Source organism: Lutjanus erythropterus, chromosome 14 (assembly GCF_056507025.1).
Source record: "Lutjanus erythropterus isolate fLutEry1 chromosome 14, fLutEry1.hap2, whole genome shotgun sequence".
NCBI lineage: Eukaryota > Metazoa > Chordata > Actinopteri > Lutjaniformes > Lutjanidae > Lutjanus > Lutjanus erythropterus.
The window spans coordinates 24582536-24609985 of record NC_139330.1 but is presented as its reverse complement, the minus strand read 5'-3'; the positions used below and the strand labels follow the sequence as shown (position 1 = coordinate 24609985).

Genomic DNA, 27450 nt, shown 5'->3' with positions numbered 1-27450 from the left:
AATTTTACCTTGCAGGACACAGGAGTTGCGGGACTACCACTTCCTTCGTCGCTTTATTTATTTGTGTTATTGTGACTTCTGTGTTTTAACACAATAGTTGGAGTCTGAACTAGCATTGCATGTTGCAGATTGAGGGGGCAGGAGACCAGCAACTCCCATGTCCTGTGAGGTAAAATTCCTGTTTCTTTCTAATTTGCATTCATAATGATCTTCTTAATAGTTTTAAATTTAACTTGCTGGAACCTACAGAAACCTTTTAGTTGTGTCATCAGGAGAAACTAAAGGAGTGTGGATACTGTAAACTATTTGACAATACTTTAAAATTAAATGTGGCACAGCACAGGGTGTTTAGGTAAATTCACTTTCAAATCATGAACCATCTGAAAACTCCACAAACGGTGGTTCTGAAAGATTGACTGACTTTGAATTATAGTTGGAGAGCAACATAATGTGGTATAAATGCCTTGTTGCACATGCTTATCCCAGCAAATTTCCTGTGTTATGAGTGTGCACATTTGTTTGTGCTTTTAAATCAAGATAGACTCAAATTTCAGACCGTAATCCACTGTAAACTTTAATTAAATGTTTACAAGAGGTGGTGGATTCACATCAGCTAAAGGCATTTTTTTTAACAAATCTAATTCATTTGAGTGGATTATCTTCATCAGTCGTTATCCAATCTTAAGACCCGACGCATGTAAAGAAATATAGCACCATAAGGTTTGCAGAAAGCCAGATTGGGTTAGATTAGAGGCAAGCCATTCAGAAAGGGGCACAAGGTGTGTAATTCTATCCAACCCCCAGCTCTCAGCTTCAATTTAACTGAAAACGCAGCAAGGAAAAGACCCTTCGTGCACAACCTAAACTCTGTAAGGGAATAACTCAAGCGAAACACCTTAAGCCTCTTTCAAACAAATTTGCCCGAATCAAAGTGGCACTTATCAATAATTACACCGGGTGTTTATAGGGTGGAATAAGACGGAAAACAACAATTAACAGTGAAAGTTTTCTTTTTTTTTTCACCCCTCAGCCTCCTCCTTGCAGGCAGTTTTGCCGGCGTGTGTGCCCTGATAGCTTGGGGAAGTATCTATTTACTTAGTGATTAGGACAATTTGACTGTCGTGGGCTAGTAAATTCAAACCATTCACTCTGGCAGATTGGCCCAGACAACATCATCAAGCCACAATGTGAAATACAGACACACATACACGGACATGTACACACACTCACGCACGCAGGCTTAACCCACTCTGCTCAACACGCATACAAGACCCTCATCTGGATTTCTGTCCGTCTGTCTTTTTTCCTCCACGTTACCCTCAAACTCAAATAAACCTTCACATATAATTACGCCCAATTCTGTATATTTTCACGTCCATTTTCTCGAAACACTCAGAGAGATAGGTCTCTAAGAGCTGAGCAAGTGCACGCGTCTTGATGAACGAACAGCACACACATGCTTCCCAGCTCGGGAAGAACTGAAAGAGCGTCTTTTATTGATTCAGAGGTAAAAAGGTAAGAGCAACATTAGTCGTTCTGTCCTTCACTCGCGCAGGAGCCGCCGTGTATTTGGTCTGTGCAGAAATGCTGTTCATCTGATCTGCTGTTGCCACGTAGTGATGAAAACATTATCAGAGTCAATATTATGAGTGAGAAAAAGGTCCTCTTGCGCAGAATGTGGTATTGTGGTCACGACTCGATGTCTCACTCAGAGTAAGTGCCAGAACTGGTAAAAGGGGAGACAGTGGAAAGTCAAGTTTAACACTCAATCCGGAATTGAGTTTGGCGCCACTTGTGACCTTCTCACCCAAAACACACACACACAAACACACACAGAAGCACACACAGGCAAATGTGACTTTAAATTGCCAAATTAAAGGCATTCCTTCATTCTCAGTTGATTGTCTGAGGTCTGAGTTGGTTAGGAACCTAATAATAACAAAAAAATAAAAAATAAAAACTCAATACCATACTGCTGTACACATCAGATTTATTTTAAGTTGTAATTTGTCATGTGTGTCATAGTTTTTTTGTATCGCCATATCCCACAAGTTAGTGTACTTTTTTTTTTTTCTGTTTTGTTTGTTTGCTTGGTTGTTTTACATTTTGGGAAAAAATAGGCACATTAAAAAAATGTATTAGATTAATCATGATTGCTTACATAGTAATTAATTAATAACATTTATTGCATTTTGCAATACCCCTAACTCTAGAGGCAATAGTCAGTGACTGGCATTTCTGTGCATTTCTCACAAAATGATAGTAGAGGCATCAAAAAGAGATTGTACCGAAAAATCATCACACCAGAGTCTTTTCAGGTGTGATTTTTTTCAGTTTGCATGGTATAGGTGAGGAATATGGACAATATTCATACAGTAGATTAGTTAAGAGTGTATTTAAATAGTCTGTGGACTTGAAATTAGGACACTGTACAAAAACATGGACAAAGTACAAAGTGGACTTTCTGCTGTTTGAAACTAATGTATTGGTGTTAATGGTTTCTGATGGTTTCACAGTTTGATAGATGAAAAACAACACAACACCGCAACTGGATTATACACATTCCCTCTTAAATACTCTGAACTTGCAAACATTTTCCTAACTTGAGTACAAAAAGGTAGATATTTAGGCCACAAGTTGTTGCAAATGTTAATTATAGATGATATTCCCCACCCTGAAATTGCTGCTGTGGTTTATATGGAGGTGGAGGAGTTCCAGGTTCTGCTGCAGCCAGCCAGTGGAGGGCAATGGATCATCTTTGGTGAGCTCTGGCCCTGCAGAGAGAACCACAGAGCCTATAAAATGGGAAAAGCTGCCTTTCACATTTCAGTCACACTTACAAACACAAAAGGTGACAGTTTGCCTCGAAACTGTCTATACAAACCTCTGCCTTCTGTCTACTTTCTGGCTCCTGTTGATGATTGTTGATTGGCAGAGTGAGTCTGATACTGACTGTGTTTTTGTGTGTTGAGTGTTTGACTGAGTCTCATATCATGTGTTGTGTGTGTGTGTGTGTGTGTGTGATGGAGGAGGAGGTGAGATCTGGACAGTGTTCCAATGGCCAGAGAGGGATGTAAGTAATTACCAATTCTCCAAACACTACTTTGCCCTATTTAAACATATTACATGCCTCTCACAGCCACCGCAGGCCACTCCCTTTGCACTACAACCTGTGAACAACACGTACACACACACACACACACACACACACACACACACACACACACACACAGAATAAGCTCTACACTAAACTTGCAAGCTGCCTGCAATTAACCAATCATCATCACCGTCATCATGATCATCATCATCATCATACAAGTGAGCGCTGCACACACACATACAGACACACACACAGACGGTGCCTGCCACAGACGCAGATCCTCACTGAGAATTAACTTACACCAGTGTTGTTTTTGTTTAAGTTTCACTTCATTCTCTGGAGGATAATCTGTTTTGTAAGCTCAGTAAGCCACCAGCCAAACCCATAAAGCCCTGACCTGTCCTTAACAATTGATTTTGAATCAGAATATTGATTCATGCTAAAAAAAAAAAAAAAAAAAAAAAAAAAAGAAGTTGATTTTATATGTCATTTTAATTATACATATTTTTTCTAGATTTTTATTTTTACATGGAATATTTATAGGGTCTTTACTTTTCTTTGCCTTCATGTTTGTGGTGTTTACGTCTTTGTCTTTCCAGATGTCATTTTGTATTTGTATTTGTGTAAGATCAGACGCATGGCCCATGGCAGATGTGTGAAATTTAATGTGTCCATTATGTACCACACAAGGTCTCTTGTGCGCACATGTACACACACACACACACACACACAAAAGCAGAAACAGAAACAAATATAGTAAGTAGGTAAAACATGCCAAAGATGCCCACAGCATCCTGGAACATCTTCTTCTGGAAGGTGTGTGTGTGTGTGTGTGTGTGTGTGTGTGTGTGTGTGTGTGTGTGTGTGTGTGTGTGTGTGTGTGAAAACATTTGTTGCTTGTGTACACTATCCTGGTAAGCAACTATTTAAAAAATGGCGTTTTGACAGTTAACATTTCAGTGTATGGACAAGTCAAATGATTTACATATATGAACAAACTGAATGTATTTTTATAACTTTGATAATGTAATCAGTTGACAAATACAAGGCAGGGCAAAGTTTCAGATTAGTTGAGAAAAGACAGTTTGCAAAAATAATATGGTTGAAGTCCATTATGAAAAACAAAACAAAACAAAAAAAAAACCATCTTGTTTAAATATGCACCCTCCTATTTAGGACCTTATCAGTACTGGACTTGGGCCTGATACCAATATTAGGGAGTATCAATACATTGGACAATATTATCTTTACATGATATAATATATAGAATATAGATAATATACATAAACACACATTTTTTTTTTTTTTTTGCAATGATCCCTCAAAGGTGACAGCGCTATGTAATGGAGGCAGGATATTTCATAGTTAAACAAAAAACTTTATTGTCTAAAATGATATTAGGGTGCTGAAACAGTAAACTTTCACTGATATTTTTAATTATTATAAATAGCATATATTACATGAATTAAGAAAAATAATATACATATACAGAAAATGCTATCCATAAAGCTGACAAATAAAAACAATCTGCATTATGTTCTATTAAAAAAATACAGGTACATATTGGAGAACATATATGACAATACCAATATAGCTGTTATAGGCCAATCTTGGTTATCAGTTGTGCTCTATAATTGTACAAAATGCATGAATATCAAATCATAGATGTTCCAAAGAAGTTCATCCTCTGAAAAATGAAAACATACTCATACTAGCATTTCATTTAAAAATCAAAGTTATGAATTTGTATAAAACCTTAAATAAAATATTGTTATATAAATCTGCATTGACTCGTGTTACTTAGATTGATGATTGTTTTTACAGAGGAGTGCAGAGGAGGGTCATGAATACACGGGAGGCAATAACGTCTAAGATTGACAACAGAGACAAAATAATTATGAAGTTAACAAAAGCAAGACAACATTCCTTTGCAAAAAAAAAACGTAAAATGTTTTTACTAATATTTTAGTAACTGCACAGAGTAACGTGACAGAACTCAGTACACACAGTTCAAGTAGCAACATGTAACATTTGTATAAAACCCCTTTCATACCATCAGCATAATTGCCGGCAGCATTGCAGAGCTGTATTACCTTAAATTGATGCTCATGTATCATCACCTCCAGAGCGACAAGAAACAACAGCTGGAGCTCTGAACAGGAGAGTCGGCTGCTTGATTGATAGGCAGGCTGCATGCTAACATGTTAGGCAGGAAAGGCGGGGAGGGAATGTGTGTCACACAAGGCGAAGGCCAAAAGGCAGACGCCATGCTCCACCGCACTGTCCTGCCCACGGCCCTGACAACTGATCTATGTGCACAGAGAGAGGGAGAGGCTGATTAGTTTAAGAGGGCCTGAGGGCTTCATTACAATATCACAACAAACAATTGTCATGTCTCAGGAGGGATGGAAAACACACACACAAGGGCAGCCTCACACACAAACATTTTATGGTAGATATGGTAACACACCCCTGACTACAGCGTGGGAAAATTAAAAGCTATACTATTAGTGTTTTGCATCTTTTATATCAGTGTTTCACCCATGAAAATCTGTTTATAATTATAAATCTTTTATTGAATTTTCCTGCCACATACAGGCTACAACAGGTGGTTTATAAACTGTAAAAAAAGCTAAATGTCAGAGCAGCATAAAACAGTTGAGCGGTTTTCTGGTCTTAACCTTTACATCCTGTTTTTTCTTTGTCTCTGGGGAAAACCGGTGAACTCTGTATAGCTCATTAAAGCTGTGAATTTTATTGTCAGTGACGAAATACATTTAGCATCACAAGTTCTGCTTTACATTAGCACAAGATTTACTTGGAGAAGATAAATTATAATTACTGAAATAGAATAAAAAAGAAAAGAAAAACACTTTTTTATGTTTGGAGGAAGAAATAAAAATTAAATGCTAAAAAAGTTTATGAAAAGTAGAAGAAAATTAATGATATTTATTCATTTATCAACAGTGAAGTAATTTAATTTAATTTTAGCCGGTAATGGTCATTTAAAATTAAAATAATCTACACTCTTAAAGAATTGCATTTGGAAAAGAGTGAATCACTCTGGTTCGTAGTCTGTGGTGAGCTGCCGTTCAGACAAAGGGCCGGTGTTGGGTTGCAGTGCAGTGGCCTTTGCTCAATACTCACCACACACACACGCACACACACACACACACACACACACACACACATGCACTGCAGTAACCTTTTACTCAGTCCCCAAGCAAAGGTTATGTCCCACACACCACTTAACTCTCATTTGTGGGAGCCAGACTGGAACAGCAGCTCATTCATAAATGTATGTAGCCGATACAAACCTTCATAAATAATGAGTTGTGTGATGTGTAACTCAAAACAAAATTTATGTTTAAAAAAATAACTATTTAGGTGAAATTTATTGTTGCATTACTGTTTTGGTTTTGTTTTTGCCAAAAAACATATCTTTAGATCATAAATTAATTTACTTTTTTTTTTAAATATATATATATTTAGTAAAACAAGTAACCTTTCTTAATTTATTAAGCTGTAGAGTTCAGAATTCAGGACACAAATATACACACGCATAAATATGTGTGAACGGTGTAATATTTTCCTGGCTGCTGCTACAAAGATCTGAACATGTGGGAGCAGACAAATATTCAAACTGTATAAATGAAACAAAACTCCAGCCGTTTGAAGCGCCTCTCAGTATAATGTCACATAATGAGCAGAACTGATGGTGTACAGAATATTTTTGTACCATCATCAGTGTACTAATTATCCACCTGACTAACAGCAGCCCAAATGTATTAAGGGTTAGGAACACACGCTCATTACTCGTCAACAATGTCCAGAGCTCTTGTCAGCCTGATGATTAATGACCCTCTCACTTAGACAATATTGTTTTAACATGATTTCTAATAGAGCAACTTGAACTGCCAACAACACACAGAACAAATCGGAGAGTAATCTTTGGATAAAACGCAGACCATCGATAATTATGCAACAGAAACTAAACTGCAGTGGATGAAGCACAGACACACAAACCAGCTTTATATGAAACAAATTATTGGCTTATATCTCTGCTTTTTAAACACAGCACAACTCACATTCTTGATGTTTCTCATTTACTATAGGTAGCAGAATATCAGCAGTGGTTTTATAATCTGTCTGTGACTAGGTTTTCTGTATCCGCCACTTAAAGAATCTACTCTAAAATTAAGATAAAATGTGGCATGACCTCAGTTTGACAGAAGGACTTTTTTGCTGTCATTCCTGAACACATGTTATTTGGAGATGATTTTTCCAGCAGTCTATGCTGACATGACAATAAAATGAGAACATTCAGTAAAATACAGTATAACGTGTACCCATCACAGATTAATGGATGAACACTAGATGTGCACAGAGAGATCATGTATCTGTTCAACCAACACAATGATGTGTGTCTGTATGTGTAATCAGAGAGAAGACTGAAAATCTGTGATTTATATGGAAAATCATGTTTAATCAGACAAATGTTGTATTTACCAACCTAATATTCATTGGCAATACAACTGTTGAGCCTTTAAAGCATTGGGTTGATTCAATATTAGCATATAATTAATTATTGAATATATTTCCAAATACTGTACCTTTCATCTCTCTTTATGTTTGTTATTTTTATTTTTAACAAAACTAAGTTATAAATGTAATAAATATAATAAATGTCCCACCTTTACTTAGGGGAAATTGAGTAATAAGAAACTTACTACTAGTAGAATATTATACACGTATTTTAATATAATATATTCTAATAATGTTATGATATTAAAATTAGGTATTTGTGTAAAAATGTATTTAGATTAAAGTAAACAGTAATACTCTAAACTACTGCATTACATTTTGGAAATTATTTTTTCACGAATAATAATGAGCAACCTCAGGTAGAAGAAATATCTGTAATCTTTGTAATAATTGTACTTTACTGAATAAAGCATTTGCATTTGGGTTCATCCCTCGTGAATACAGCCTGTATTTTAGATATCATTATGATGAGAAAATTAAAAGATTGAAATTAAAAAAAAAAAAAAAAAAATCTGATAACAATCTTGTTTTTTATGCAACCTGACCCTCCTAAAATATCTTGGCCCTCTGTATCTGCAGGACACAACATCAGCACACACATCTCATTTTCACTAACCGCATGAACGTAATTTCAAAACTCTTTTAAACAAAGGACTAAAAGTCTTGAGCCTGTAGATGTGAAAACCTATTGCGACCATTATAGACACTGAAAAGGTATCTTTGTCTCTGTTTCAGCTGCACCAAATTAACAACGAGAGTTTCAAGGCTGAGCTGGCCTCATCTTACTTAAAATATTCTCTGGTTGTACCCTCTGCATTCATGTGTGTGTGGGTGTGTTCACTGAGTTTTAGGTAATTTATAAAATCAGGCTTAATTTGTCCTCATTAATTAAGGTGTATGCATAAAGTGTTGATGTCTGTGCATCTTTCTTCATATGTACTTCTTGGGCTGTGAATGCACTGAGTGTTAATGCATGCGTGTGTGTGTGTGTGTGTGTGTGTGTGTGTGTGTGTGTGTGTGTGTGTTCCAGAGCAGTGTAGGGTGTTAAAGGCGTTGGTTGGGGGGCTCAGCAGGGACTGCAGCATGGAGTCTTAATTCAATTTAAAGCTCCGTGTTTTGACAGGAGTTAAGAGTTAGCCGGGGTGGCAAGAAAGCTCAGTAGTCTGAGCCGTATAGATCAGAAACACACACTGCACGTACCCACACACAAAAGGACGCACGGATGCTCTCATCATATCAGTGGAAGAATATTTTCAGATAAATCCTGAAGCAGACACATGAAGCAGTGAGATCATTTTTATCACAGTCTTTTAATATAATGAAGGCTCCCCCTTTTCCCATTGTGTTATCAGTGTTAGTTTCATAACACTGCCAGGATCTAATACTGCATAATTTGATCCAGAGGAATAGAGTTAAATAACCGGCGAATACTCGTTCTACTAATAAGTGCCCTGAGGAAAGAACGGCGGCATTGTCCACCATAAAATGCCAGCGATAAACGGCAATAAAAATACCACAAATTAATAAACTCAAACGAGACAGCTATTGTCTCTGTCTGCCCTAATTACACATATCTTGGATGAAGTGTGTGTATGCCTTTGTGTGCACCTCTGAGTATATTCATGTATGGGAATGTGTGGCCCCCTGGAGACAGAAAGCAATATGTTTGAGATTTGCATAGAGCTGGGAGAAAAATATATTCTAATTTTTTATATTATAAGTCATTCTCCCATAAGAAGCAGGTAAACAGGTATGATTTCAGCCTAAAGGGAAGGATGCACATGTCTTGCAATCTGCAGTGTTGTGCAGGGTTCAACAATAAGGATTGCCCACTTGCCCTGGGCAAGTCCAGTGTTGTGTCGGGCTAGTAAATCTAGAGACTCACTAAAAAAGAATTAAACAATTAAACTATTTTGATTAACAATTAAGCAATATGTAGCATTTGCACCTGCAAAAATGAGTTCTGCAGTCCAAATAGTGAGTTGTAGGCAGTATATTAAATAGGTTGAAATCCTATTTCATATACAGTCGCCCCCTCCTCCGCAGGCTTGGGGAAGCTCAGGCAGGCTGCAGGAGTAGTGCAGGAGTGCAAGATGCATGCAACATCATAAACTGACAATAATAAGGGAGGATGAGTCACTGTAAGTTAATCAGCTGTTTATAACTGTCAGTTAATATAAAATTTAGCTTGTTATTCTGAAAACAAAAGCCCACTGCTCTAAAAATACACTCTGGACTTTGCCTTAAGTGACTGCCTGCCAGACTCCATTAACATAACATATGGCTCAATTTAAATATTATAGACATCTACTCCTTCTAAAAGATTTTTAATTTTTTCTTACAACTCATAAACAGAAACAAACTCATTTGGTGAACATCCAACATCCATAATTTTAACTCTAATAAATATGAATCGGGGCAAAAACAAAAGCAGCTATTCCAGCCCGAAATAGAAATTTCAAAGGAGGACACCTCGGCTGGAGTATTGTTGTCACCTTCACCTTAACATGTTTCCTTCCTCTCTGATGACATGTCATGATCATTTTATGACTTGCTAGGGTAAATGGATTATAGATTTCAACTTTAAATGAATTTTTCATCCAAGAAAGGAAGAAAATGCTCTTTTCAGCTTCTTAAATATGATATTTCCTGCTTCTCTCCGTTTATCATCATAAACTGAAAATCTGGTTATGGACTCGCAAAACAAGACATTTAAAGACATTTCCTTGGACTTGGAATGATGGAAAATTTTCACTATTTTTTTTACATTTTAGAGGCATTGTAGAGTAAACGTGGTTATTAATTTTAGTTTTTGTACTTATTTGATAACCAATAATAAATAAGCCACTTTCTACAGGGGCGAGTAAAACTGACTTTGGGCAAGTACATTTCTGTGAAAAAGGAACATTAACACTGAACCTTGTTGTGTGTGCATATGAGAGCCTGAATCCAGTTGCTGCTGTGTGTTTTCGTAGTGTGTTTGCGGTCAGATGCGTGTTTGTATGTGTGGTGTTTGGCCTGTGTTTCACTGTGTGTGTGTGTGTGTGTGTGTGTGTGTGTGTTTGAATTACAGATAGGAGCGAGAAATAGACGGAGAGACACAGAAGTGATTGCGGTATCGTGGTAGGTAGGTAGGCAGGTTATGAGGCCTATCTGTTTCATGTCTTCCCTTCCCATCGTCTGGTTTCCTGCCATTGATCAGAACAACCCACCTCCTCCTCCACTCCTCCTCTCCTTCTCCACTGATGGACAGAGAGAAACTTGATCGTCGAGCAAGGAGTGGAGGAGGAGGGGGGCGATGGAGGGAGGAAGGAAGGAGAAGAGAAGGGTAAAGGCATCAGTGCCGTCTGCAGCCTCCTCTGTCAACCGTGCAGAGAAGCCTGCACAGAGCCACATCATAAATAGAGTATCTTATTCTGCCCTAATGTAATTTCTCCATTCCTCTCGGCTTTACTGTAAAATGAAAAGATCGTCTGACTCGTGGTGTGTATCTGTATCGGTGTGTGTGTGTGCGTGTGTGTGTGTGTGTGTGTATGTGGGTGGGGAAGAGACAGAGTCGTTAGTGAAGAAGTGTGAGTGAGAACGAGAGAGAGTTTTCCATGGAACAGATGTTGGTGGAGTGTCAGTCACTCGTATCATGGGGACCCTGTTTGCCGTAGCACCCTCAGAGCCATAACACAACCCCCCATCGTCCTCCAACACACAAATCCACACTCACACACATCCACACGCTGGGCTTTTGAGTGGCAGCTCGGGCCTGCCGGGAGGGGGGTCATCACCCCGTCCATCTGTTCCTGATCGGCCCCCGACGTGGAAGGCAGTCGCCTCACAGAGTCCCGTCCCTGGAACACACACACAAAAAAAGAGTGAAAAAATATAGTAGAAATCAGATTTTGTATCTTTTTAGGCAGTTTAAAGTCTCACAGCTTCATATAAAGGTAAAACATCAGAGCAGTGAAACTTAACTATATGGATTGGGGTCAAATGAGCTGCACAACGAGGCGGGGAGGAACAGTGAGTTTAGATCTGGCTCAACAGGTCGCTCAGCCATTAGAAAAAAGTGTTCCGCCTACTGCAACTACAGCAGAGATGCAACTTAAGTGTCACCAAACGCTGAGTCAGTAGAGATAATCAGACGCAACAGTGCAGCATGCATCTTGCCATTATTTTAGGAAGTGTCTGTGTTTGAGTTTGACGATTGAACAAAATCAACATTCAAAGATTGATTTTACATCAATATAACACAGGAGTATAGTTGTTTGGCAGCATGATAAAATCTCATTCATTCATCATTTATTTTTCTGGGGGATAGATGTTGAATTGTGTGACATAATCCTGGATGAACAATTGTTTATGTTGTAGTTCAGTGTTGTGAGAATTAGGGATGTTAATGATTAATCATTGATCAATTAAACACCATTAGGAATTTAACTGATAAATAAAAAAATTATTACTTGATAATAAATCAACACTCTAGAAATGGCAGTAATTACACCTCACTTGACATCGTCTGGTCCGGTGGAGCCATTTGTTGAAAAAGGAAACTTAAACTTAAAATGAGAAAAAAAGGGGAAAAGAAAAAGTTTTTTAAAAATATGTGCATTTTGTACCTCTTGAATTATTATTATTATTATCGATCATATTAAAGTGCACAAACTTTGCAACCAGAGGAAGACTTCATGCAGGAATGAAGGACAGGACACATGAAACAAGGTCACACAATTACATGGCTGAGCAGTGAACAACACTGAGGCTGACAAAAAGAAAATACAGATGAACAGAAAATCAAGTGTCACATGTCACAGTTGTAGGTCAGATACAGACCCCAATTTTGTGAGGATTTTGTCTTGAGGAATCCCCTCGGAGAATGTTTTTATTTGTATGTTTGACGATAATAAAGTCTTCATAGTCACTCAATGATCAAACTACCATTGAATCACTGTAAATTGCAATCAATCAGTACGGCCAACCCTGTTTGTTTAGTGTTTTTCCAAATTCCAAAAATGTGATTAAAGTCCAAATATTCTAGTCTTCCTCAGTGAAAGACCCGGACCCCAGTTTGAAAGCCACTGGTCTCTGTGATTCTTAGGGATTTCAGCACATATATTAGTATATATGTTAATTACGTTAAATATGTTACATTTAATCCCACTTTCATTCTGTGCAACATATTTATTTTACATGATCCACAGCTTTTATGTTAGTCAGGTGTCACTATATAACACAGCATATAACTAAAACTTTATTTTCCTCAGAATGAGTTTGAACTTCTGACATGAACCAGTGACTTTTTAGTTTACCTGCTGAATATTCAGGCTCAGCTGTCTCATTCACCTGCAGCTTCCCTTTACGAGAAGTAACAAGTTATGAGACAAACAAAGGTCTCCATTTCATAGTGTGGAACCATTCAGATGGTTCAATCATGATGATTTATAGCTAGTAATAAGAAACTGTAATCTGAGAATTGTTGGATGTTTGTTTCTACTTCAGCCTCAAAGAGATGCTAAAGTGCATGCAAATGTTTTAGTGCTTTTTATTACAGTAAATAAGCATATCTTTCCTTTTTTGTTTTAAATTTCTGTGTGCTTTCCTCATGATTTATCACTTAAATACAAAGAATAATGTTCAAATATTTTTCAGATTTTCTTTCTCTCCCTGTTCCTCTTAGTCCTTCTTTCTCACACAGACTGATTTTTATTTCATGGATTTCCTTCACATTCTCAGCTCTCTCTTACAACTCCAGCCAGACCTCAGGTCAATACTGCAACCTGATAGGCCCACACAGTCTGGTCCCTAAACCCCTGTGGGCTTCTGCCTCCACTGTCACCGCCACACCAACTCATTATTCACCTCCAGTCTCAGCACTGCTGTGCAGTCAGAGCAAAAAGAGACCAAAAAAAAAGGAAAAGTAGCAAAGAGGAGATGTGTTGATGAGGTTAAATTAAGCATTGTGATGCCTTCTTCCTGTATCAGGGCTGCGGCTGGAGTTCAAGATTGCATTGTGCATTGTGTGTTATTAAATGACTCAGTGTGTCACAGTATGTGGCGCTGGATGGCGTGACAAAACAAACTCAACCTGACAAGTGTTCTGTTAAATGTGTAGCCTTTTAGTGTACATTTACTGTAACAGCGGTAAAGTAAAGCAGTAAATTTCAGTTCCTAGATTAGTGGTGTTTCCAGCCACAGATTATGAGCAAGTGTCAGCATCTTGAACACGGTTTCCACATCAGAGAAATGATGAGAAAGACGATGAAAATAAGACATTGAGATGTCAGTATTAACTTAGTTCCTTTGTTAATATTCATTATTTCCTTCTCAAACAATAATACAGTCCAAGGCTCCTGTAAAAGTAGCCTTTCAGATACATACTTAACTCTCAGCAGTGGGGGGAAAATGGGAAAGAAAAAAAACCTAAAAACCAGTAAGTGTTCATTTTATCTGCAGAGGAAATCTCCCACAGATGTGTATGCATTCATCAAACTGACTGATCTCCTCTGCTTGCCTGCACTTCTTGCTGAGCTGCCATTGTGTTTCTGCTCTGAGATTTGGGAAAAGCAGACACGGAGAGGCTTTTTGGGGGATTATTATGGGCTATAAGGAGAAACAGGCTGGTAGTGGCAGAGAGCTGGGTGAAGTGGTGGGAGATGAGTGGATGCACAGGGGCTGAAATGGGCTCTGCGCTGTAAATCCAAGCAGGATGGGAGGATGGAGAAGATGAGCCGAGGATTGCCTGTTTCCCCCGATATAAATGACTGTATATGTATTTATGATAAATGATCGCTGAGGGCCGCACCATATGCAAGTGTGTGTCTGAGCATATGGTATGTGTAACTGTAGACAACACAAAAGGCAAGATACACACATATTTCAGTATCACACACCACTGTTTGTGGTGAGAATTTATGTTTCTGTCTTCAAAGTTTACCATAAAAGTTTACAAAAAAAGTTATTTATGACAAATGGGAGATTGATTTTCTTTCCATTTTATTACCATAAATCAGCCTTAAAGGAGCAGTACGTAACAGTTGTGCATCCAAAAATGAGTACTGCAGTTCGACTGAATAGTGGGTTGGAGCCATAGATGATATATTTAATACACGATTTGTGGTTGAAGCAAGTTCTTTCCTCCTGCCCTCTCCTGCCCAGACTTAAGGAAGCTCAGGCAGGCTGCAGGAACACTGCAGGAGTGCAAGATTCATGCAGCATCATAAAATGACAACAACACATGAAAACGAGTCCCACACTGTAAGTTAATCACCTGTTTATAACGGTCTCTTGTCACTTAATGTAAAGTTAAGTCCATTATCCTGACAATGCTCCAAAAATACACACTCAGTGACTGCCTGCCTTACTGTCTGCCAGACACCTTAATTTCTGATGACATATCATGATCATTTTATGATTTATTACAGTAAATATAATACAGATTTCTTCTTTAAAGGACAATCTTGCAGTCATCATTGCTGGTTTTAAAAAGGTGAAAGCAAAGCCACTGCTGAAGTAACTGATAGCAGTCAATCTAAAGGGACTCTGTTGTTTACGAGCTGTGATAAAAAAGAAAAAAACACACACATTTGCCTTAGGCATTTTGTGGAACCTCCTCAGTAGTTTATTCCCCCTCTGCTGAGCTAATAGAGTCAGATAATGAATTTACTCCCAGTCACCAAAGCAGTTTTTAATAAAAGGCAAATTCCCTCTCTCAGAGTGTTATTGCCAGGAGTGTCCTTACCACCTCAGAGACCAGCTATTATACCCTAATGGCATTATGCTGTCTCGCTTTATTGGCATTAAAACTACTCATACAATATATGCAAAGTTATTATTTGCAAATTTTTAAATAAACAAATGAATACATTTCAGCAATGCATTTATTTCTAAGACATTTTATGTGACAGACAAGCTCTGAAAAAGTATAAAAGTTAAACACTAGGACAGTGAGAACTCTGCATAGTCAGAAACATGAAGCAGATTTATTTTAGCCAATCTAATTTGCTTTAAATTAAACCCTTAACCCCTTGCCCATATATTAACTGACTGTATAAATGGATTACAGTGTGTTAAGGCACCTACGCTGTGTTGGTCACCGGTGGAAAAGGAGGCATTTTACTGTGTAAATAAATGATTTAATGCATTGAAACCTTTCCCTTAATTCACCCTGAGAAACTTCACAAAAAAGCCAAGGTTATGTGAAGGAAATTAGATGATTTCATTTTCCGTGCCTTGAGAAAAAAAAAAAAAAACAGCAGCTGTCGTATTTGTAGGAGTTAATAAATGTCATGGCCAGAAATTGAAGTTTATGCCCATGACCGGCGTACACACCCTGAGTGAGGCTGCTGTACAGCGGCAGAGAATATACTGTGCTTACTGTATTCTCTGGCCGAGCACACCAGCAGCAGACACACTCTGAAAAACTCAGCCAACTGTAAAACAAGCTGCTTTCTAATTATTACTTTGTCACTTGCTGTCAATTATTTTTTTTCCACATTTGTAATACGATATGGTTGGAAGGATGAGAGGGATTTAAAATACCTTATGCATCAGTACAAAAGATATAAGTCATTTGTTCTTCTTCTAAAGCAGTTTCAACCTGAATTCCACAAGTTTGCAAAATTAAATGTGTAAAAAAAAATACGATATAGGTGTATCTACAACCTGTATTTCACAGAAAACTGAGGAGGATATATGCTCTTTCTCACTTTAGCAAGTTCCAGCTACATGAATTAAATTATTTAAAGGGCAAGTTCATCCTCAAACTCAAAAGTATATTTCCACAAATCATGAACAGTTTCATGTAGGAACTACTTTCTTTCTACAGTAAAAAGAAAAACCGACCAACTCAATACAAAACAATTAAGATTAAATAAAGATAAATTGTACAACAGGCCAGATGAAAAGTATGTATTTTTGATTTTAGGTTAAAGTGTTGCTTTTAAATAGGCAGCTATGTTTTAAATTACTATGTCCTTAATTCCAACAGATAGTGGCAACTAGTTTTGTGACATTCCTCCATAACCATATAATTATTTGTACCATTGATCAGCTATCAATTAATAAAGCTTTTCCTGAATATATGAAATTTATCTATAGCAGGGGTCTGAAACTGCTGGCCCAGGGGGAAACTTCTGGCCCTCCCTCCCCTTCCCACCAGCTCTTGACATGATTTCAAAAGCATAATCTGTCCCACAAAGTTATCATTATTTTATTCTTTTATTTTATATATATTTTTTCTAGTTGTTTCATACCAATTTAAACTACTTAATTCAATTGGATTCAACTAAAATAAAAAACAAAATTCTATTAAAAAAAAACATGTATGTATTTCTGAAGGATTACAGGTTGCAATTCACTAATATTTTATGTCCAGTAAAGACTATCTTGATCAACAAGATTTCTCATCAGCAGACACAGTGGAAGTGTGGATAAGCAAATCATCACGTGACATTTATGATCAGTTACACAACAAAGCTAGAGTTTACACCGCATGCTCTGTGGTGTTTGACGAAAGCACAGGAAAAAAAACAACAATGCTCAACTAGTCATTTTCATCAGGGTTTTTAATGACCATTTCAAAGTGACAGAAGAGTTGCTGAGCTTGTGTCCAATGCACTGCTAACTAATATACATATATACATAAATGTACAGAAGCTGCTGTTCGCTTTGAACGTTGAAGTGCCCCCTCATTGAGATGGTAATACCATCAGTGGCCCCAAGACAGTTTATTCGTAATCATATGATTTTCATACCTTCACTGATGAGCTAATTTTCAATGGGAAATTATCTAATAAAATATAGAAACATCTGCTTGATATACAAAGTCACCCATGACTTAGCTCCACTGCCACTTGTAGCTTATATAGACAGAAGAGACAACACTGATCATGTCACTATTGGGTCTACAAGAGGAGACTGCACTATTCCATAGTGGGAAAGTGCATTTAGCTTCAGTCGGCCTGGTCTGTATGTGGATCAAGACAGTGGAACACAAATCCAAACCACATAAGACAACTCAGCACTTATAGATCTTTTAGTAATTCATTAAAACAACAGATGATTAATACATACACATGTCAGCACTGAACTCTCTTTTTGATGTTACTATCTATATGCCCTGTTTGGTTGCTTTGTTTGCAAGACTTGTATGCAAATGTCGTTTTATATGTCTATACGTCACTTCTGCTTTGTATAGATGTATGTATTGTGTATGTCCTTGTTTTTCCTATCTTCAAACTGAATAGTCTGCTTTGTTTTTGCTTTGTCATATTTTACTAAGCTTTTTACGGAACTACTACTAGGAACTACAGATGCGGATTCTGCCTTTTTTTTTTTCACCTATGTACATTAACCAGCTCTTCTAAACACATGAAATTCATTTTTGGTCTTAGATATTTTTCACACAGTATTTACATTTGAGGCCTACAATTGTCTTTGTCTCAGAGCTCCACACCCTTCCTCACCTTCCTCAAACAAGGAAACACTCCAATAACTGATCTAATAAATACAGCCTGTAATAAATCACTAATAATTTACAGAAGATCCCTTTAACAGCTTTGGACTGTGCATCACTCAGACCCCCGGGTCCCCATTCTCCGTACCCTCTGCACTAATGCAGCGCTAATGCAGTGAACGGGGGGCTTGTTTTTATTAGCTAGTGTCCCACTGTTTGGATAATCTCTCGATTTACCAAAGCCCCTCGTTGACAGGCCTCCTCGCCGAGTCCCGAGCCCCTACAGGTGTCCAAACATCAGCTAATGGAGCCGGCCCAATCGTTAGGCAGGGAGACAGAGAGAAAAAGACACACAGAGAGATATATGGCTTCCATTTTGTCAATGCAAGATTTTTCACTGCTGAACGGCATGTGAACTAAACTTTAACTTGTCACAAATTCATCATGGAGATAGTTTCGGTAACTCTCACTCAAGACTTTGCTGCACGAGCCCAGACAGACGTCATATTAAAGAAAATATGAAAACCAAAATAATGTGCTAAATAGGCCACTCGGATGCTTCGGGCAAGTTCCTCCTACACACCGGCTGTCTAGCAATCAACGCATGTCAAACACAATAGGCATCAACTATAGTCTGTGGATGAGTACCATGTGACTAGATGTCCTGGCCAAACTATAAAGCAACTACTGCATTCACTTTGATGATAACACAGGAAATACACAGAGATGATAATATGTGGGATTTTCACATTTTTGTGTGCTTTTCCATCATTTCAGCCACACTAAATCAAGGCGGTTTTGCAGGAAAGTAAATTTCTAATCATTGCGCTTTTTCTTTTTGACAGAAGCAGAAAGAGTTTTGAAATCTTGTAAACAAAGTAAAAAAAAATTGCTCATATTTAGTTAATTTCAGAGTAAAACTCAACACAGCGGTCAGCTGATATATCAGTATGATATCACCCTGATATCCGCCAGTCACAGATATATTGATATTTGCATATATGTTTTCCAATATGCACCAATTTGAAAACTTTTTTACAGAACATATAATGCAGAATACAATGGTTGGTGTAATTGAGATTTAGCAAAATGCTGTTTTACAGCATTTTCTCGGTTCCCTTCTCTAGCTGGTTGGTATATATAAATATTAAATTATTTAAAAACGTGAATAAAATATACTGTATTTTACAATAAAGTTATTTGTTTCAGAAAACAGCCTTCTGATTACCTTTGCATAGTCATATCAATGTAAAATCAGTGCACAATCCACATGGAAAAGGTCTATTTTTATTCAAGCTCAAAAATTCACTCTCTCGCTCACCATATTGGTAAGCTGGTATAATACCAAATGGTATCATCCAATTGGTATCAGTATCGGTCTCAAAAATCCCATATCAGTCTGTGTTATGCCCCACCCTTAGGCTGCCCTGTAGGAGCGAACAACACTCCAACACTGACCCAAATAAAAAGACACCTTTAAAATGACCAAACCCATGGGATTTATTAAACATACAAATAACCACGAACGGGGGCTCATCCTATTTCAGAGTTTGTGGATGCCTAGAAATTGTAACAATGTACATAAATGATTGTCTTCCCTAATACACTGTAACAAATCTTTTTAGCTCTGGTCTCTCTGGTAAATCTTCATTAAGTTTTAATACCTAAGAAGGAAAATGCAAACAGAAGGAAGAGAACAAAAGTACTCAGAAAAGTAGCTGTACTCATAAGTGTAACTGAAGTAGATTTTGATTACTACTCCCGTACTCCGGTGTGTGTGTGTGTGTGTGTGTGTGTGTGTGGCGACGCTGCAGAGAAAGGGAGTGCAGTCAGAGAGCTGTGTATGTGATGGTTTGCCATGTCAGTCCATTGGAATGGTTGATGAGTTCACACCAAGCAGGCCCGGGTGATGATGGGATAGGTCTTAATGTAGACAGCCATAAACACAGCAGGCCATCTCTAATCCTGAGAGGCTCCTTTGTGTACCTCACGCTGCACAAACTGTTTTGATGAATCTCCCGACCCCTGACCCTTTGATGACGGATGGCGCTCCGAGGGGAAATGTAACCAGAAGGCAGCGGCTCGCCTGGCCATCCTGTTTGGGAGATGAAATGGACTCTTGCTTCATCATCCCAGTTTTTTTGCCATGATATATTTGGTTTCAGTGTGGCAGACGGCTTGTGGATGAAGGCTTCAGTAAAATGTAGATGATTTAATTAACAAGAATTACAATCTTTAGCTATCAAGAATTCACATTAACTGTTGAATATATGCATCATTTATGTTTAAACCTGCGCACAAAATATTTAATTCATAGCATACTCCCTTCAGTGAATGAAAACCTCCTCTTTGCAGGACTGAACAGGTTGAAAATGTCCGCTCAAGACGAAGAAGTGAAGTCCAACATTTAGGTGGTTAAACATCTGTGGCCCAGACACAATCACATGTCATGAAACCTAAACTACATTTCTACCACATCACACAAACATTCACACAGCATCACCCCGAGCATCAATCAAGATTTCTAAAAAAGTCAGTGCTGTCAATCTACAGTATAGAATATTAACCACTTAATTTTACAATTTGCTGTAAGTTTATATTAGCTTATAGTACAGGTAGTGGTGGATTAAGGGGGTCATGGACCCCTAGGCCAGTCTTTGTGTGGGGCCCTCCTTTGCTCATAATACTGTACCAGGAAAAAAAGAAAACATCATTTAGTGCCTTGTGTAAAAGTGTGCTAGAAGTATTACATGACCTACATGCACAATGCTACAGGGAAAAAAGACATTCTCAGTGCATCTGCAAACTTGTAACAGCTTTTAGTTTTATTTGAAAACCAAACTGACCTTATGAACCTGGCCACATGATGTGGCCAGCAGCTGACTGGGTAAATGTGGGCCACATCTACCCAATCAGCTGCTTAATTTTTGAAATGTTTTTTATGGGCTCATAGTGGTCCCATTTTTTCTATGAAGTAAATTTAAATAATCAAAAATGGTCTAGACAGTCCAGGTCTGTTACACATCGGCCCCTGAGCTGCAGCGTAGGCCAAACTGTGTATTAATCCTCACAGAGTACAAGTAAAGTTCAAGAAATTAAAAAAAAATGTAATACTCTCCTAGGTATATAAGTACATATATGTAAATGACTCAATATATTGTTTTATTTTATTCAATTTTTTAATATTTTATTTTAAACTAAATTCAATTAAGTGTCTGTATGTGTGTGTTGCATGAAGGAACCCTCATTTGTTGTGCAAATCTGTGTTGTGTAATGATAATAAATGACCTACATAGCTTGAAGGAATTAGATTACGTTAAACTGAATTGTTTGAATTAAAATAGCGGGGGGAAAAAATCCCCACACCGTACCGATAGCTCCCAGCAATTTTAATGCAGCAACATTTCGATCTAAGATATTTGTCAGCCATTGTCAAATCATCTGCTTTCTGACGGTGATGAAAAAAATCTCTGTGGGCTATGCATGTCCAAAAAAAAAGATATTACAGGTCCTGGATCAAAAAAGCAAACTGAATGCAAAAAGATCCACACACTGAACTGATAGTGCCCAGAAATTCTAATGTAGCAAAGCTTCAACAAAAAACAGATCTTTGTCAGGTATTTGTCAAATCACCATCACAAAACTTTGTGATACTGATTTAACAATCCTTTTTTGATCCAGCACCTGTAAAAGTCTTTTGGATGTGTGTATCCCACAACCTCTTTGTCCTTGAATTAATGTAGTAAAATTGTAATTGGCCTGAGCATTATCTCAAAATGATTAAATATTCACTTGATTATCATTTGAAAAAGAAAGAGCAATACTTGTATATTTGGATACTTATTAGGGAAGTACAGTTCAAACAGAATGAACCATACTGTTCTCACTGACCTGAAAGTCAACACTAAGCCATCATACACACACACACACCCTTACACACACATGCACAGTCACAGTGCACAGATGCACAAACACACACAGGTCATGTCTCCTCGCACAGAGCCTGTTTGTAAGAGCAGTGCATTTGTGAACCTGACAGTGGAAAATGTGAGCCGCTCCCTCAGCCTCCGTTTGGTCTTGGCGTTTTGATTTGTTTGACAGGGGAGAAAATTATAACAGCGGGGGGAAAGAAATATGAAAATATGACTGGTAATACTTTCAAAACACAGATATTTTCCTTGCTGTCTTTGCAGAATCCATAGTGGGAGCCTGCGTGTGTGTGTGAGTGCGCGTGTGTGTGCATCAGGGTGCAACGCTGCAACAATGAATCATCTTTACTGATGACATGGTACGCTAATCGTTTGTCTATATATTGCAGGTTTGTTTCCATATCTCAAGGGTTTCCTTGTGGTCTCCTCACCATTTCTCTGACTTGATTCCATGATCTTCATTTCATTCATTTATTTATTTATCCCGTCTGCGTTATTGCTTTGATTCTCTGAGCCGGGGGTTATTTTGTTTTAATGAACGCCTTATACTTCTCCTTTGTTAGCGTCCGTAACTGAACTTTTCAGAGTAAACTATCTCATTGGAGATGATGGTTCAGTTGAGGAGAGCAAACACAGACTGCGCTCTGATTATTCATAAATCTGGCTTATTCTCATGGGAGTAAACTCAGAGAAAATGACACCACAAGGAGGAAAAATTCAACTTTCTCCGTGTCACAACTTCTTTGTATCCTGATTTTAATCCGGATTTCTTCATTGTTTATATTTCTAATCGCTATTACTTTTCACGTTGAGGAAACACACCTGATGCTGCCAAAAGGACACTTTTTGCTACTGTGGACCCCATGACCCTTTAGCTTACTGGGGCTGTGCACAATTAGCGGTCTAGTAGATTAATCATCGCCACCCCTGCTGTTTGGCACTAGGCAGTGGATCTAATTTTTAATATTTATTAATATACAACCCCAGTTAACTGTTTGCTTTTGGATGTTACACAGCCTACTGCCACTAGCCAGCGCTGCAGCCCCATCAGATGGCAGCCCTCCCTTCCCCTCGCTAATGCCCTAATGGCTTGGATGTTGTTATCAGCAAAGTGGGACAGATAACAGCTTGTAAACAGCATGTTGTGTCAGCATTTTGATCTAGAAAATGAAAATAAGGTTGTATCTTGGCTGGATGAGAATAAACCAGCAATCTGTAACTGCATTCATCACGGGCACGTGGATGTTAACCTGCAAGGAGAGCAGGCTGCTAGCGCGAATATGCTGATGCACTGTTAATGTCAGCTGTCAGTGCCACACAGTGTAGCAGCTAATGTCTGCAATGGGTAACCAATGTTGTTTACCCACAGACGCTGTCGTCCTGCTCGGACTGAAAAGCATTTAGTGAGCTGTTGTCATGTTTTGTAGGATAATTTGCAATGTACATAATGCACTGAGCAAAGTGCTACACATTTCAGCAACATTTGAGTTAAGTTAAGTTATTGAAGAATGTTATTAATGTCTTCAAATGGCTCTTAATACCCACATTTTTTTGGACAGTGTTTATTTATCATTTAATGAATGGTGTTCAATTTTAACTGCTTTCATAGTGCTATTTTTATCTTTAGACTAGTTATTATTTAAAATTTATCTTTCATTGACAGGGAAATTAGTCATCGGGAACATCATATTGCTTACCACAGCCACCATCCCTCACAAAACTACTAAACTCAGCAGACCCTTAAACACAGCAGAACCAGGGATCAACCCAAACATATTAATGTAACACTGGAATTTAGTGCACCACAATCGCTGCTGTTGATAAGACAGAGGACTGAATATTGTTTTAGGGGAAATTGAGCGGCGCTCTGGTTTAGCCGTGTTTGTGTTTGACTCCAGACTAATCACTCATCAGCTCCTGCGTGCGCTACAGCTACTGTGCACATAACAACTCACCTCCCCAGAGAGTGTCAAGATACAGTCAGCTTCAAAGAACCGCAGAGGCCGCCTAATTGGCTCCCAGCAATAACACAACAGCTACTCTCACTCAGCAGGGCTGAGAGCGGAGTCAAAATGTGCCTGTCACTGTGCTATTTGCTGAGGTAAAACCGTATCCCTGCTTAGCAAGTAGCTCTTGTTTTGACACAAAAACCGTCAAATTATTATTTTTTTAGTGGAAACTTTGGGATATGAATAATGAATAAACCATTGTCTTGTCATGGAAATCAGGCCAGAAAGTGGTGTTTTTGCTACAGTATGTTTCACTGTCTTTATTGGAAGAGGCAGCAGTAGCTAATATATCAGACAAGCCTGTGGTGCCACGAGTCACAGAGATTAAATGACTATTCAGTGTTTGTGTTGTGAGGGTTGACTGTTGGCCATCGCTCTAATGCCAGAAATGAACTTAAATCACACAGAGGCAAAAAACAGACACAGAAAACACTGATGCTATTGTGCGGTGTGTGCAAACCCAGCGAGGCTGCTGGGCAGCGGAGAAAGGAGGAAAGGAAAGAGGAGGAAGACAGATGAAGGATCTGAAAAGAGAGGCAGGAAAGGGGGTAATTAAAAGAAACAAAGGAGGTGTGAAAGAAATGCAAGAAAGTCATGGACAGGCATAAAGGATGAAATGAAAAACAAAGAAAGAAAAAAAGAGAAACAGGAAGAAAGTGAGTGAATAAGGAGAGTTTTAGGAGAATCGATGCAGCGTCTCTCCGCTGGGACCGAGCTAACAGCGCAGCAGACCGTGGGTCTCAGGTGTCCAGTCGATGGCTGATGCATTAGGCTGCTGATACCCGCCGCTTTGGGTTCAAACACACATTTTCTTAATACAACATGAGCCCATTTCCCCCCCTCATTAATCATGTAACCTGATTAGGGCTAGAGGTCGGGCCTGTACTGAACCCTGCTCCGCTCGCCGCCTTTCATTTTGTCAGGCTTCTCATCATACACACATGCAAGGATACACATGTGCATGCACTCAGACATATTAACCCATGATTTTCCATATGTTTAAAGGTAGTTCTGTTAATCAAATAAAGCATACGTTCATACAGTAATATGCACAGGATGGAATGAGTTGGTACCCCTGTCGTTTTTGTTGCAATCATTTTAGAGGAAATGTGTTTAGGGAGGATCTGTCTACAATCAGACCAATAAGTGTCATTAAAATGGTCCAAATGACTCTTGTTGGCACTTGTGGTCGGTCCAGATATCTACTTGGATAGCTCAAGTGATACTGAGTATTTTACCAATGTTATATTACATGTTATATGCACTAAGCAAATGCTGTCTGCAGCACTCAAGCTCAATCATCTCTGCTGAAGATGTGAATTTTAAAAACAGGTCACATACATATAGTTTCTTTTCTTAAAAAAAAAAGGGCAAATAATTTACTTAAACACTGGGACACTGTAGATTGCACAAAATCCAACCAAAGCAGGAGTAAATTATGCAGTTGTTGGGGACGATTTTCAGCATCTGATTTGTTCTGCTAGTGATAATTTACTGCAGTTTTAATGGCGGCAGTGTATGACGTACGGAAATAAATTACAGTGCTTATTTTAATGGTTTTGAAGGAACATGTTATCCAGTGCAACAGGGTGGGTCATTGATGTGTTTTTGGACAACAACAGAGGTGTGAGTACACTTTTCACACTCTATGAAGCTCTGGATTAGCAGGCAATATTTAGAGGGATCAAATCACTGATTATAGTCATTTCATGGAATTTGTAAAGAAAAATATAGTATATCAGACTCATCCTGTAAAGGAGCGATATGTAAGACCTTAGCATTCAAAAATGAGCACTGCAGCAAATAGTGAATTGGAGCCATTGCAACAATAACAAGTGAAGATAAGTCCTACACTGTCAGTTGATCAGCTTTTTATAACTGTGTCAATTAAATACACACTTAGGAGTTGAAATTCAGTGAGTGCCTGCCTTGTCCCACACCCTCCAGTTTAGGACATACTGCATTAATATATTGATCAATTTATACATTATAAACATCTACACCCTCTAAATGTTTATTAATGATGTCTTACAACTCATAATCAGACACATTAATTTTAATTCTAATAAACGTGAAACAGGTGAATTAAAATGGCTGTTGTGTTGTCAGAGAATTCAGTATTTCAACTCAACATTATTCCTTAATCTTTGATTATATATCATGGTCATTTTATGATTTAGTATGGTAATTAGATTACATATTTCTCCTTTACGGCAAAATTGCCCTCAGCTCTAGTGATGGAAAAGGTTCCTCTTATTAATTTTTCCCCTGCCCCTTTAAAAGCTGCACCCTGTATGAACCCACAGACACGTATGTATAGCCGCATATTTCACCAAATGCCACAAAGTACACTGACATAAATTTACAGCCCCCTTAAACTGGGAGGACACAGCGCTGTGGTGTCATAGCTGCAGGAGACAGAGACGTCAGTGTTATGATTATGACTAATTTCAGCCACTCATCAGGACGCAGAGTGTGAAAGACAGGCTGACAGACCAAGTTAAACATAATACCACTGAACTGAATACCATTCTGGTATTCATCGACAAATGACAAGTCCAATCATTGATTTGCTCAGCCTCATTGTCATATAGTCTAAGTGAGCTGTGACAGATAACCTGACCTCAGTTTCATGTGTGCTTTTTGTTTTCTCTGATTCTCACATACACACATACATGAACACACACTAGATATTCACATACACAAGTTATTCTCTCTCTGGTCCTTCTCACTCACCTACCCTCTGTCTGCTGCTTTTCTCTGCCAAGCTCATGGCAACACACATACAGGAGTTATTAGTTTGAGGTAAGATGGCCTGAGACCTTTACGTCTATGTCACAAACCATTATCATGTCATCGGTAAACACACACACTTTTACCCGCAAACAAACATTTCATTTGACTTTCTAGACTCAACTCTCTCCTGGGTATGGACACAGATGTGTCTTTATTTCAGATGAGAGGACATGTCAGATGTTCCACTATGATTTAACATTTCTGCTGCTTTTGCCTCACTGGATGGAAATACTGTACAGTACGTCCACTTGAACTTCCTCTGACTCTGGCTTGTTTATAGATACGTACACGTATGCCGCCTGTGTTTGCATGCACACACACAAACAGTCGCCACTATACACTGCAAACATCCTGATACAAATATAAGTTGAATTTCTGTTGTTTACTGAAGCACCCTCCTGAAGTGTTACACCACACTAAAATAATGTATTTAAACATTAGAAGATAAAGAAACCTTGATCTCATTAGTTTTTATGTGCAAACCGCTGTCAATAAATTCAGTAGCATGGGGAGTGTTTATTTTGCATCTATCCAGAAGTCATGTGAAGGCATCAATGACTTTCCTATATTTTTGTTGCCGTGCAAGTTCTGACAGATATTAGATGTATCCTAGGAGCCAACCAATAT

The 27450-nt window shown here is 38.3% G+C and overlaps 1 long non-coding RNA gene across 1 annotated transcript; it reads right to left on the bottom strand.

Annotated features, from left to right (window-relative positions):
* Positions 1 to 1496: 1496 nt before the first annotated feature.
* LOC146315614 (uncharacterized) lies at positions 1497 to 5964 on the bottom strand. Its single transcript, XR_014771864.1, has 3 exons — positions 5194 to 5964; positions 2674 to 2774; positions 1497 to 1726 (listed from the first exon to the last, which is right to left on the bottom strand). It is a non-coding gene; the product is annotated as an uncharacterized LOC146315614 (long non-coding RNA).
* Positions 5965 to 27450: the final 21486 nt, after the last annotated feature.